The following is a 14,248-nucleotide window of genomic DNA, read 5'->3' on the forward strand; positions in this document are numbered from 1 at the left end:
GTCCAAAAACCCAGTAAGGTAAAAGAGCTGTTCTTGTGCTTAACTAATTAAGTACTACGCCATGAAGACGTATGGGGGAGTGGATGTATAGATCCACATTTTCTTGACCTGGGCACTAGCTGCAGATGAGTCGTCAGCTTCAAACCCTGGCCACTTTGCCCCCGGTACCCATTGTATAGGAAGTTGGATGGACCCTAGAACCGGTCTGGACGACATGGAGAGGTGAAAATTTTTGCCCCCACCGGGTCTCGAATTCCGACCCCTTGGTCATCCATCCCCATCCATGCCTTGCTTAGTATTCGAACCCACGATCCCAGTGTTCGAGCGAGCGTCCACTGTGGTCGGCAAGTTAAATGTAGATTAGAATAAATGTAATGTTAGTAGTAATGTGGAAGGCAGGTCCACTAAACCAGCAGAGTCTGGCTGGCTTACATGGCATGTCCAGTAGGTGAAGTTCTTGCGTTGCTCACCAGGTGCCGTGCCTGACCAGGCACTTGACTGATCCCATTCGCCTGTCAGCACGCCGCCACCCCTTCCCCCCTCCTCGTTAATTTCTTGCATGCATGTCAGTGGCGGGACCACAGCAGAAAATCACGACCCTTCCTCAGCTTAACGTACTGACCGTACTGACCGTACTGACGTTGACATAAACCGCAGTGGATAAGGTTGCTGCCACTGCTTGTGATAACGACTGCAGGCAGGTATGTACGAGTTATAACAGGGCTACCCTCTCTCTGCACGCGGTAGCGTAGTTGGTTGAGGCACTATGCTACAAGCCAGAAGGTCGTGGGTTCAAGTCCTGATGAGGTCATTGGATTTTTTCAATTGACCTAATCCTTCCAGCCGCACTATGGCCCTGGGGTCGACTCAGCCTCTAACAGAAATGAGTACCAGGAATATTCTTGAGGGTAAAGGGCGGCCGGCGCGTAGGGCTCACAAACTTACCCCATTTATGAGCCGATTGTCTAGAAAATGTGGGAGCCTCAACATCTCACAACCCTATGGCCCTTCACGGTCTGGTACAGGGATAGCTTTACCTCACTTTTTACCCTCCCCCCTCTCACAACAGCGGCACCCCTTTCATACGCACTTCTCCCCAAGCTCGTTCAGAGGTCACGTATAAAAACGGGGATGTGCAGCAACACTGAACAAGAAAAAAAAAAACTCCGTGGCCTCTTGTCCATAATTGTATATAATTTAAATTTTGAAAATTTAAAAATTACCACAGTTCAATAAGAAGAGGCGTATTTGATGAGAATTCTTGGAGGTGATCCCATGTGTGGACCGAAACATGTAGCAACTATCAACTGAAACCAACGTGAGCAGTTCGATTGGTTTAATTTTACCGTTACGTTGACGGTCAAATACACCAGTCATGATACACAACAGGAAGCAAACACTGAACACTTTCTCAACTGTATACGAGTATGTCATATAACGCTGAATATTAGGATGTTTTTTTTTCATTGGCGCTACAGCCCTCATTTGGGCCTAGGCCTACCTCCATGAAACTCTCCGTTTCATTTCGGTTTTACTAGATCTTAGACATACGGTAGGACTCCTTGGGCGGGTGATCAGCTTGTGGCAAATTAGGCTGGTTATGAATACCGAATTCGGAAGGATTTCATAGAAAGTGGTCGTGACTTATTTTAATGTATGTCCGTGCCATAGGTCAAGCGGTTAGTCGCTGGCTTCCAACCGCGGCGGCCGGGTTCGATCCCGGGTCTGGTCAAGTGGGATTTGTGGTGGACAAAGTGGTGGTGGGGCAGGTTTTCTCCGAGTACTTCGGTTTCCCCTGCTAATCTTCATTCCACCAATTGCTCCACAATCACCCTCACCTATCATGTGGGGCTGGTACAATAGGCCAGAAGTGGCCGCAGAACAAAGGACGTAGTCCCACCCCACTAGCAATAAAAAAAATATTTTAATATAACACCCCGTAATACCCCGTCATTTCTTTGAGGGACTATGGAAATCAGGAAGACTCTAAGAATAGCCGGTCTACTGGCCAAAAATGAAAATGAGACCTGTCCAATACGAAGCAGGAATACTCATTATTTCACCACGACTTATCAACTATATAGATTAAGTCCATATAATGTAGAATTAGAAAATATAAAATGATTCGTCTTGGGGTAAAGTAAGTAGGCATGGATTTAGAAGAAATTGATCGTGGCCTATTTTATGTCTGTTGTCCGGCAATATGTCTTGAGAGACTAAGAGAAATTTCTAAAACCCCAAGCAAAGATGAGATATCATTTTATTTATTCCTGATCGCGTTATGTATCTGGAATTATACGGGGTCGAATAAGAGAGTGATTGGGAAGCAGTGAATGTGAAAGGATAGGGATGGACTGAGGAAAACATGGAACACCTCAATCACGACAGAAGGTATGGGGGCCAAAACTTGAACCCGGAAAGGACAGCGATCTTTGGGGATGAGATTATGTAAGCCTATTAAAATTGGCTTTCGATCTTTTGAAGGATCTTACATAATAACCTAAACGTAACTTACGTGGGTCAACTTGTCTGTATTTTTCCGAGCCGTTCTTTGAAAAGTGAGAACATCATTTCATCCAACATCCCCAGCATCGGGCATTGTGTGGCAGGAAAATCCCAAACAACAGAAAAATGTGATACCTACTTTGAACGAAGAGAAGGGCATATACATGTATCTTATGGAAGAGACTCGCATGAATAAATTGGAAATATTCCCGTGACAGAACCTTCTTACTACAAAACATCTCGGATATCGAACGGACCAATGGGGAGAGAAAGGTCGTTGCTATGTGTCTATCATGTGTTTACTACATACACATACAAGTTGCAGAATTTACAGCACGTTACACACACATATCGATTTCTATACATGATCCGGTATGGCATAACAAAACAGCTATGAATACTGAGCGCTGTGCTCCCTCTTCTTTTCAACACCTCATTGCAATTCCCAGTTTCAGTAGCCGGGACTGCTGCTCTGCCAACCAGCTTGATGGCCTGTCCATCACCACACAATATTGACGTCTTCTATAAATTCACTCGGCAACAAAAGAAGCTTTTAGCTTCTACAACTATATTGAATACATTCCAGAGAAGCCGCGTTGTTTATGCGTCACCCTGTCAGTCGACGAAGCCGAAGTTCAACCGTAACAGAACTTGGTGTTGACATCAGGTCTGTTCCTTCTGAATGCTTTCCGGAGAGTAAAATAATCCAGCCGGTCGCGGTAGCCAAGCGGTCTAAGGCACGTACTGTCTTCGCTCGCTCGGAAGCCGGGATCGTGGGTTCGAATCCCACACAAGGCATGAATGTTTGGTGTGTGTATGCGTTTATTCTGTGCTTGTGTTCTCCTGTGTTAATGTAGAGGCCTTGCGACGAGCTGATTCCCGTCCAAGGTGTCCTACCGTCTGTAAATTGGCTCTACATCCCTTGTGCACCTTGGCAACTTGTTCAGTTTCTTAATAAATAACAGACGATAGGACTTTTTGGACGGGGATCAGCTCGTCACATGGCCGCTAACTACACATAGAGCAACAAAAACACAGAATAAATACACACAGACATCCCTGCCTCGAGTGGGATTCGAGCCCACGAGCCCAGTGTTCGAGCGGGCGAAGACGGCTCATGCCTCAGACTTCGCGCCCACTGTGATCGGTTCCTTTCACATCCATCAGCACTAAATAACGACTGCGATTGATACAGCGCGGCTAAATAACGAATTATCCATTAAGTTAAATTACTAACAGGCGATAATAAGTGACGAATAGTCCTAGATGTATGAAGTTTTTCGTGGCGAGAGAGTAAGGACTTGTCTACATGTCGCATTATTCAATCGTCTCATGTGCAACAAGTCCTCCTAAAACTTGTTTAAAACTTCCTTCACATCACATCACATCACATGTTTCGACCAACATCGGCCATCATCAGGGGTTTAAAATTGTAGAAGAAAATTACTGTGCTTCCGTTTGAGACTACAAACCGAAAACACAGCAATTTTAATCAACAATTTTAAACACCTGATGATGGCCGCTGTTGGTCCAAACATGTGATGTGATGTAAATAACTTTTAAATAAGTTTCAGAGAGACGTTGCACGTGAGACGGCTGAATCAGTGATTTGAATGATGTGCTGTCCAGCAGGATGCTGCAGTACAATGCTACATATCGTGAAATTAAAACAATAGGACCACAACTAACTGAAGTGAAAGTAAATTATTGTGTGTCATTGTCTTGGAAGTTGAAGTTGTTTTAAAAGGTAATAAGGTCACGATTATACCTGCTCTTCTTCCGCCAGATGGCAAGCCTAGTTACGTCCTCTGATAGGCTCTATATAAAAAAAAAGTAAAGCTACCCCTGTACCAGGCCGTGAAGGCCCATAGGGTTGTGAGACGTTGAGGGTCCCACATTATCTAGACAATCGGCTCAAAGATGGCGGTAAGGTTGTCAGCCTTACGCCGGGATTTACTCCCCAGGAAAATTATTTAATTAATTCCTGGTACTCATTTCTGATAGAGGCTGAGTAAACCGCAGGGCCTTAGTGCGGCTGGAAGGATTAGGTCAACTGAAAAAATCCAATGACCTCATCGGGACTTGAATCCGCGACCTTCCGGCTTTTAGCGTAGCTACCGCGTTTCCCCTTCCTCATGGCCTATTGGAGCCGGGATAGCGCAGTCGGTATAGCGACTGGCTACGGGCTGGACGACCGAGGGGTCTGAGTTCGAGTCCCGGTGAAGGCAAGAATTTTCTCTTCACCACGTCATTCAGACCGGCTCTGAAGTCCACCCAGACTCCTATCCAATGGATACCGGGTGCTCTTTCCCGAGAGTAAAGCGCCAGAGGCGTGAAGCTGACCACTCACCTCCATCTATTGCCTAGGTCAAGAAAATGTGGATCTATACATCCACTCTCCCATAGGCCTTCATGGGGTAGTGCTTAATTAGTTAAACACAGGGATTTTACCTCTACCTATTGGAAGTAAACAGAAATTAATTCCTGTAGACATGTTTCGGTGAATTAGGTCTAAGTATGCAGGAAATGAGAGCCGGTCATAGTAGCCGAGCGGTCTAGGGCATGCACTGTCTACGCTCGCTCGGAAGCCGGGATCGTGGGTTCGAATCCCACTCAGGGCATAGATGTTTGTGTGCGTTTTTCTGTGTTTGTTTACAGGTAGAGGCCTTGCGACTAGCTGATCTCTCGCCCAAGGAGTCCTACCGAATGTGTAAGATCTAGAAAAACCGAAGTGAACGGAGAAGTTCATGGAGGTAGGCCTAGGCCCACTGGGGCTGTAGTGCCAAGGGGGAAAAAAATAATGCAAGAACTGAGGCTCTCACAGAGGTGATTATGAACAGTTCTATCTTCTGCGGTATAACGTTATACAGTCCGTTGAGAGTCAACCGACATTTCGGAGGAACATATCGCATCCATCTTCACGGTCGAAGAATAAGCCCAGCAAGAAACTAGTGTGAACGCAAGTAGCAACTTCACGCAAGGGGTTATTAGAGAAAGCTGCATAAACCACTCTTGATCACATCGGGATAAGAGACATGTCCAAAGTGCCCACAACGACATCTCTCGGCAAAACATTTTTTGTTTCCTTTTATGTTGATCATAAAAATGAAAGCAACAGTCCGCAAGGAAGATGATCGCAGGGGGCTTCGCACGTGACGTGGGAAAGAATGTGCCAAACACACACAGACGACTTCCCGTGTGCACATGTTGACCTGCACTGCACCGCACCGCACTAAACTGGAACACGGAAGCATATTGATGCCTTGAGATTCCGTGTCACACTTCCGCTAAAGCACAAAATTATGTTTAATAATACTCAATACAAAGCGCCGGGATAGCTTAGTCGGTATAGTGACTGGCTACGGGCTGGACGACCGAGGGGTCGGAGTTCGAGTCCCGGTAAGGTCAAGGAATTTCTTTTCTCTATATCGCCCAGTCCGGTTCCGAAGCCCACCCAGCCTCCTATCCACTGGGAACCGGGGGCTCTTTACTAGCTGGTAATGCGGCCGGAGCGTGAAGCTGACCACTCACCAACTAGTGCCGAGGTCAAGAAAACGTGGATCTATCCATCCACTCCCCCATACGTCTTCATGGCGTAGTGCTTAATTAGTTTGACACTGGGACAATTTTACCTTTTTTTCACGTTTATTGTTCAACACCAATTCGGGAAAGAACATCAGACGCCCAGCACTTCCCTTCAAATAGGCCTACTCTACTTAGTACAGGCTGGTACAAACTTATGCCTCGTTACTTTCCTTTCAGTGGGCATATATTAATAATTACAGAGTTTAGTCTTAATGGGACGATCCCAGTGGCCGCGCGGTCTAAGGGACGAACTGTCTTCGCTCGCTCGAACACGGGGATCGTGGGTTCGAATCCCACTCGAGGCATGAATGTATGACAGCGTTTGTTCTGTTTGTGTAGGTAGAGACCTCGCGACGGGCTGATCCGCCGTCCAAGGATTCTTAGGGTTGCGAAACAGAAGTGAAACACGTTTCACGGATACTCTGTGCTCCAAAGTGGGAGCAACAGGAAAGACAGAGACAGAGAGAGTCTTAATTGTCCATGTCTGCGTGAAACTTCCACTGATACAGAACCCTACAACCTTAAATTTACAGAATATAAGGACAGAGCGTCAGATCGTCGCCTTGTTTGCAACTGCCATGTGGAGAAACTTCAGTACAACTCTCCAGTATCACAGCCATACCCGTACATTCAGCAATTCTCGAGTTATGTGCAGTCAGCCAAACATATGTGGCGAATATAACAGGCACATTTTTGAAGGCGCAAAAATTTCAGAGTGGATGGCCTACAGGTATATATGTTCGTATGAAATGTTACGAAGACCTGTAGATTGATTAGAAAGCTATATAGTGGATTGACGCACAGACATAATGACATTCTTGTAAAATAAGATGTACTGTATGTCCATAGTAAGCTACCTCCCTTCTTTGCTTTCTCATCCTAGGCCTACACAGACTACCGAAACTTGTTACGTAGTTCACTGTTTCGTCATTGAAATACTGAAATCAGAGTTGCTTTAGGTCCCTTCTTTGAAATTCCTTGATTGAAAGTTGTGTTTCCAACTCGTGAAAAACATGGGTCATAATATGACAGGTGATTAATTAGTATTATACAGAGTGTCCCAGGAGGAATGTGCCAAACTTCGGGAGGGTGTTCTTATGTTAAAGTATGCCGATATAACCCAAAACACCTCTGTCCAAAGTTGAACGGTTACGGAGATAATGGCCCGAGAAAAGTGTGGTCTTCTGGCGGGTCCACGCACTATACCTGTCAGCTGAGACGCCTTATCTATGTTTGTCCTTGAGTGTAGTGATTCACACTAGCCGTAAACTCATGCGCTACCTACAGAGTACGTTGCGGCCGGGTCGTGAATGGGTGGTAGGTTAATTGTGCGGAGTTGCTGAAATGCCTTTTGTGCTTTCAAACGTGGAATATTGTGATATGCATTTTGTGTGTGGATTTTGCGGTGGCAATGCACGTGCTGCTGTTGAAGAATACCAAAGGCGTTTTCCCGATCGAAGGATTACATGTCGAAGTGTATTTACGCCAATACACCAGACATTGCGTGATACTAGTTCTCTTCCGAATGTTTCTGTGCACTCTGAAAGGGAGGATGTACGAATGATAAACACACGAGAGAACATTCTTGAAATGGTTCAGAGAAGTCCGCGTCTGTCCACTCGTAGAATGGCCTGTCGCATCGGCGTATTACGTATGCAGGTGTGGCGAACTTCACATGATGAAGAGTTGTATCCTTACCATGATCAAAGGGTACAACATCTGGAACCAGGCGACCATGCACAGCGTATGGATTTGTGCCACTGGGTAAAAGCTCATCCCTAACTGTTAAGCGTAATTTTATTCAGTGATGAGGCGTCTCTTACCCTGGAAGGTGTAAATAATTTACGAAATGTGCATACGTGGTCCCATAATAATCCACATGAGATAATGGAAACGAAATTCCAAAAGAGATTTTCCGTGAATGTACGTTTAATACAGTTATGTGGTCGGCTTATAGCGCAGTCAGCCATGTTACGTTAGCACTTGCTAGTCATCCGTCATGTATAATGCTTGGAAACCTAAGGACAATTATGACATGGCGAGCGAGTATTTTGTACTTAAATTTTATGGCTTCATGTCACTCACAAGTTAGTTTGATGTTACGTACATTATTAACATTACAGAAACCACATATTCCTGCCAGTTTTAATATGTATTTTGTAATCAACAAGTGTGTAACACCGGTCAAAGTTTCACACTTCTCTGGCCATTATCTCCGTAACCGTTCAATTCTGGACAGAGGTGTTTTGGGTTATATCGACATACTTTAACATAATGAACACCCTCCCGAAGTTTGGCAGATTCCTCCTGGGACACTCTGTATAGACTAACATTTAGTTAGGGGTTCTCTGGGTGAAACGAAGCCGCTGAAATTCTTCATTTCCGGTATTTCAATTTGTATTTCCTTTGCACGAAATACATAAAATGAACGCACAGTGGGCATAATATGTCCATTCGCGTGGTTTATTTCCGAAAAGGCAATAGGGATTTTGATTAAATTTGCTACTGGTAGTCTATAATAAAATTTGTGCGGCTTTCATTGTAGTTGATAGGTGCAACAGTATCAGTCTTCTTTGTACAAAGCTGAACTGACTGCAAATATAGCTGTACAGGACAGAAATGTAGACGTCACTACGATCTCACTCGCTCACTCATGGAGCTGAGCCATTCTTGAGAAGCCCCCAATTGTGCAGCTACTCAAGAACTTCCCAGCATTTTATGGAGCTCGAAGATTAATTACGATGTTCACAAAAGCCCTCCAGCGGTCCCTATCCTTAGCCAGATTAATCCAATCCATACCATCCCATTCTATCTCTCTAAGATCCATTTTAATATTGCCCACCCTCCTACGTCTTGGTCTTCACAGTGGTCTCCTTCCTTCCGGCTTTCCCTCCAATATCCTATATGCATTCATCCTCTCCCCCACTCGTGCTACATGCCCTGCCCACCTCTTCTTCCGTGGCTTGATCATTCTAATTATACTTGGAGAAGAGTACAAGTTATGAAGCTCCTCATTATGCAGTTTTCTCCAACCTCCTGTCACTTCATCTCTCTTCGGTCCAAATATTCTCCTCAACACCTTGTTCTCAAACACCCTCAGTCTATATTCCTCCCTTAATGTTAGAGACCAAGTTTCACACCCATACAGAACCACAGGCAAAATAAAATTTTTTACATTCGAATTTTTATGTTTTTGGACAATAGACGAGAAGACAAAAGGTTCCGGACTGAATGGTAGCAAGCATTACCCGAGTTCTATTGCCTCTTAATTTCCTCCTGAATCAGGTTTCGATCTGTTATCGTTGTTCCCAAATATCTGAACTGTGCCACATTTTCGAAACATCTGTTGCCTATATTTATGTCATGATTTTGCCTTGCATTTCGGTGACGAGACAGCAACATATACTTAGTTTTCTCTGTTTGCAACATTTTTTGATATGATTAATATTTAACTAAGTATGAGTAGAAGGTTACTAATTTCGGATTCTGTGGTGTCATGTGTATTACGATTAAATTTAGGACTACAACAATAGATACGCTACATGCCACAATACATGGACGTCGGTCCCCACGAAGAACGTGAACACGCACATAACACAGCTGTAAAATATCTGTATTCCATTCAAGAACACTTTTCGCCTCTGTCAGCTTAATACAGACGTAACAAATGCTACTAGTCAGTACACACAAATTTCATTGCCCAGTGGTTTTGAGCCTCACCACACTACATGCCTTCCAAATTGAATAGCCTATAAACACAGTGAAGCTGGCCATCAGACGCGCATTGTCAGAAAGATAACATGTTCATTAGCGTCTCTCATTCATGGAGCGCCGTGCTACTATACGAGAATAAGACAACCAGCGAAATGCACAAACAACACTTAGAGAAAGAATCACACAACTCACTTCTTCCCAAGGCAGCACCGTCACATTTAAGTTCACTCATCTGTGTAACTGGGGGCACGCGGTAGCGTAGTTGCTTGACGCACTAAGCTACAAGCCGGAAGGTCGCGGGATCGAGTCCCGATGAGGTGGACTTTTCAATGTACCTAATCCTTCCAGCCGCAATATGGCCCCGGGATCTACTCAGCTCCTAAAAGAAATGAGTACCAGGAAACTTCCTGGGGTGTAAAAGGCGGCCGGCGCGTAAGGCTTACCGCCATCTGTGAGCCGCTTGTCTAGAGAAAATGTGGGAGCCTCGACGCCTCACAACTCTGTGGGCCTTCACGGCCTGTTACAGAGATAGCTTTACCTTTTTTTACCTTTACCATCTGAGCAACTAGTAAATTCTCAATGAGTCTGCTTCATGAAGTTAGTTCTTGTTTGTTTCAGAGCCAGTAAATAATTACGAAGTTAATCACAGTGCGATATACTGCTACATAAAGTTCGAAATTACTTTTCGAATACATCATCACATACGTGTATAAATATATTTAAAATAAAAGTCGTATATCGATATGAAATTCATATCTCATAGTATCTACGAATATTTTCAATGATTAGCCGCTTTTGAGAACACTGATAAAGTTCGATTTAAGCTTCGGTTAAGTACTCTATATTGGACTTATATGAAGTGACAAACTCGCCTGACACTTCTATTATAGACGCCTTCATTTCAAATTTAATCGACATTCGTACAGTAGTTTTCGTGAAGAAACGCGCTCGAGGACAGACATGACGCTCGTTGCATGAACTTGGTATGAAAAGCGTATAAAAATCAAACTTACAGTAACTTTTACTTCCTTTGACTGTCTAACTAACTTATTGATTGACTGTGGAATATAAAATGAAAATTCAACGTCACTGATAGTAACTCGACCACGAGCCTGTCCTATCCACCTTCACATCTACAATATAGTTCCCGTAAACCCATCTCAACATGAATTCACTAGCACCTCTTGTTCCCACCAAAATTCTTTATTCATTCCTTGTTTCCTCTATTCTGGAATCATACCCAGCCCACTGAAAATCCCTAGATTTCGCTATCATAATAATTCTAGATTGCGTGTATACATCATGACTGATATTACCCCCTTCTTCCCTCTAAGATCGAAATATATTCCTTTCTTACAGTTACGTTCTGTGTCCTTCCCACAACTTTTTTTCCTTGGCACTACAGCCCCAGTGGGCCTAGGCCTACCTCCATGAACTTCTCCGTTCACTTCGGTTTTTCTAGATCTTACACATTCGGTAGGACTCCTTGGGCGGGTGATCAGCTCGTCGCAAGGCCTCTACCTGTACACAAACACAGGAAAACGCGAACACACAAACTAAACATCCATGCCCTGAGTGAGATTCGAACCCATGATCCCGGTTTCCAAGCGAGCGAAGGCAGTACATGCCTTAAACCGCTCGGCTACCGTGACCGGCCCTTTCCACAAGTACAATATCATATTTTAAACCCACCCAAAGAGGCAACATTTCTGTTATGCACGTCACAATCTCCAACATATTAGAAAGCAGGCGGAATGGTAACATTTCCTGAATTGATTAATTTGATATCTTCCGAGTTAAGTGTTCTAATTGCATTCCGAACCTCTTTGTTATTTATAGTTGATCTCACATCCGCAACGCGAACATGTGATTTAATTCCTTTTTCCTCTGGGAGTCTGTCCTATCCATAAGGTCATTATTGCTACTAACACTCAGCAAGAGGCCTCTGGAATGTTGCTTAGTCATGGCAGGTATCCCGGGGTAAGCTTTTCTCTGCTTCATTAGCTATTAACACATCAGCTCTGTAACTGGCTATATAACGGAGAATGGTCTGGATATAGGAGAGTCCGCCGAAGCTAACAGCTAATTAGAACCCATCGGTGCTCACAATTTCTGCGTTTGCGATGTCCAACGTAAATTGCTTTGCCTTTTCGGGGGACGGGTGTCCTATCCAATTCCTTCAAATTGTGCTAGATTTGAGGTTCTCACAGCGGTGACTATTAAGGGCACTATCTTCTGGGATATTAACCCCGTGAAGTCCGGTAGAAGTTGAAATTCTACTCTCCTTGCGATATGCCTCTGTGAAAAACAACTAATGAATCAGAAAACATAGGATTTTATATCAGAACTTTTATTTCCACGCATCAATCACTCATGGAGCTGAGCCGTTCTTGAGAAGCTGCCAGTTGTTCAGCTACTCAAGAACGCCCCAGAATTTTATGGAACCCGAAGGTTCATAAGAGCCCTCCAGCGGTTTCTATCCTGAGCCAGATCAATCCAATCCATACCATTTCATCCTATATCTCTAAGATCCATTTTAATATTGCCCACTGACCTACACCTTGGTCTTCCAAGTCGTTTCTTTCCTTCTGCTTTTCCCACCAATATCCATATTTGTGCTACGTTCCCTGCCCATCTCATCCTTGATCATTCTAATTATACTTGGAGAAGAGTACAAGTTATGAAGCTCCTAATTATGCAGTTTATTTTCATGCATACGATTTGAATTAATATAGTTCGTACCTTCTGGCCCTAAGGCTACAGTTATCCTAATGTATATATGCACCACGAAATCACGATGTGTATGGGATGCGAAGGTAAGGCTCCACTTTTTTGAACCTCAGTATTAGATAGAGGTCAGTAATCAGTTTCACGCTCCAGCCACGCTATGCCGGGGAAGAAGCCTATAATATTCACTGGATAGGCGGGTGGGTGAGCCCCGGAGCAGGTCAAGACTTAACGGTGGCGAAGAGAAACATCCCTGCTCTATCGGGAATAGAAATCCGGCGATGCAGCCCTAGCCAGCTGTTTTACTGACTGAGTTACCTGCTCTCCTTTACTTGGTATGAGACGGGATAGCGCAGTCGGTATAGCGACTGCCTACGGGCTGGACAACAGAGGTGTTGGAGTTCGAGTCCCGATAGGGTCAGAATTGTATCTTCTTCATATCGTCCAGACTGGATCTGGGGCTCACCCAGCCTCCTATCCAATGCGTACGGAGGATCCTTTCCTGGGGGTAAAACGGCAGGGGCGTGAATCTGACCACTCACCTCCAGCTATGCATTACGCTGCGTCAGGTAACGTCCTCCGATAAGCTGGTCAAAGCTATGAGACAAGTGTTCATTAAATTATGGGTGATTTCTTAAGCTCAGATCTAATGTACAAGATGTATTGGATGCTGGGACGCCATTCGGAGCTCTCAACAGAGAACAAGATCCTATTATATAAAACTATACTAAAACCGATATGGACCTATGGCATACCCTTATGGGGTACCGCTAGCAACTCCAACATCGAAATTCTTCAACGATTCCAAAATATGGTACTGCGTGTACTAGTTAACGCACCATGGTACGTACCAAACACCGTCCTACACAAGGACCTGGGAATCCCAACAGTACGCGAGGAAATCACGCTCTCCAGTAAAAAATATCAGGCACGCCTCCGGAAGCACCCGAATTCCTTAGCGACGCACCTCTACGATGAAGAAGAAGTTAGGAGGCTCCACAGATTTAAACCGTCAGAACTGTTAACCAGATTTGCTATCTAATTTTGTAAAGACTTGCTATTTAATTTTGTAAAACAATTAACTAATTGACTATAATTAGTTAAATTACATATAGAACGAGTTCATTGGAACACGTTCTTCATGTTAAATTACATTTATATTTATACTCATCATAACTAGTACTTATTATCCATAATAGCTGGATAGATTGTATAATAAATTGGAGAAATAAAAAAAAAAGATCTAATATTATTTGGAATTGGAGGTGTCTCATGATGTTATGGAGGCTATTAGTCATGATTCCAATGCAGAAATTACATATACCGGTCTGTAGGACTATCTGATTTGGTTCAACGTTCCTGCTGGTTCCTCTTTGGGCCCAGGCCCATTCTGTAACATACCTTGCTACGTTCATCGTATATCGTTCTTGTTTCACACAGGAACATCTATTATTCTCCAGTTCTCCAATTTACGAGTATTGCTCTGTACAGTGATTGACTACGTGATGTAGGACCGAGGTTCCATTGGCAGTAAGGACAAAATATTTTCTCCTTCCCAGCTCAAGTGTCCATCAAATCTCTTATCCTGTGGGTACTGGGGAACCCTTTAAGCCTTTGCCGAAAGATGAAGCTAATCTCTCATCTCACACGATTAAGATACAACGTAGTTTGCCATTATTATTATTATTATTATTATTATTATTATTATTATTATTAT

The sequence above is a fragment of the Cryptotermes secundus genome, unplaced genomic scaffold, assembly GCF_002891405.2.
Source record: "Cryptotermes secundus unplaced genomic scaffold, Csec_1.0 scaffold226, whole genome shotgun sequence".
Lineage (NCBI taxonomy): Eukaryota > Metazoa > Arthropoda > Insecta > Blattodea > Kalotermitidae > Cryptotermes > Cryptotermes secundus.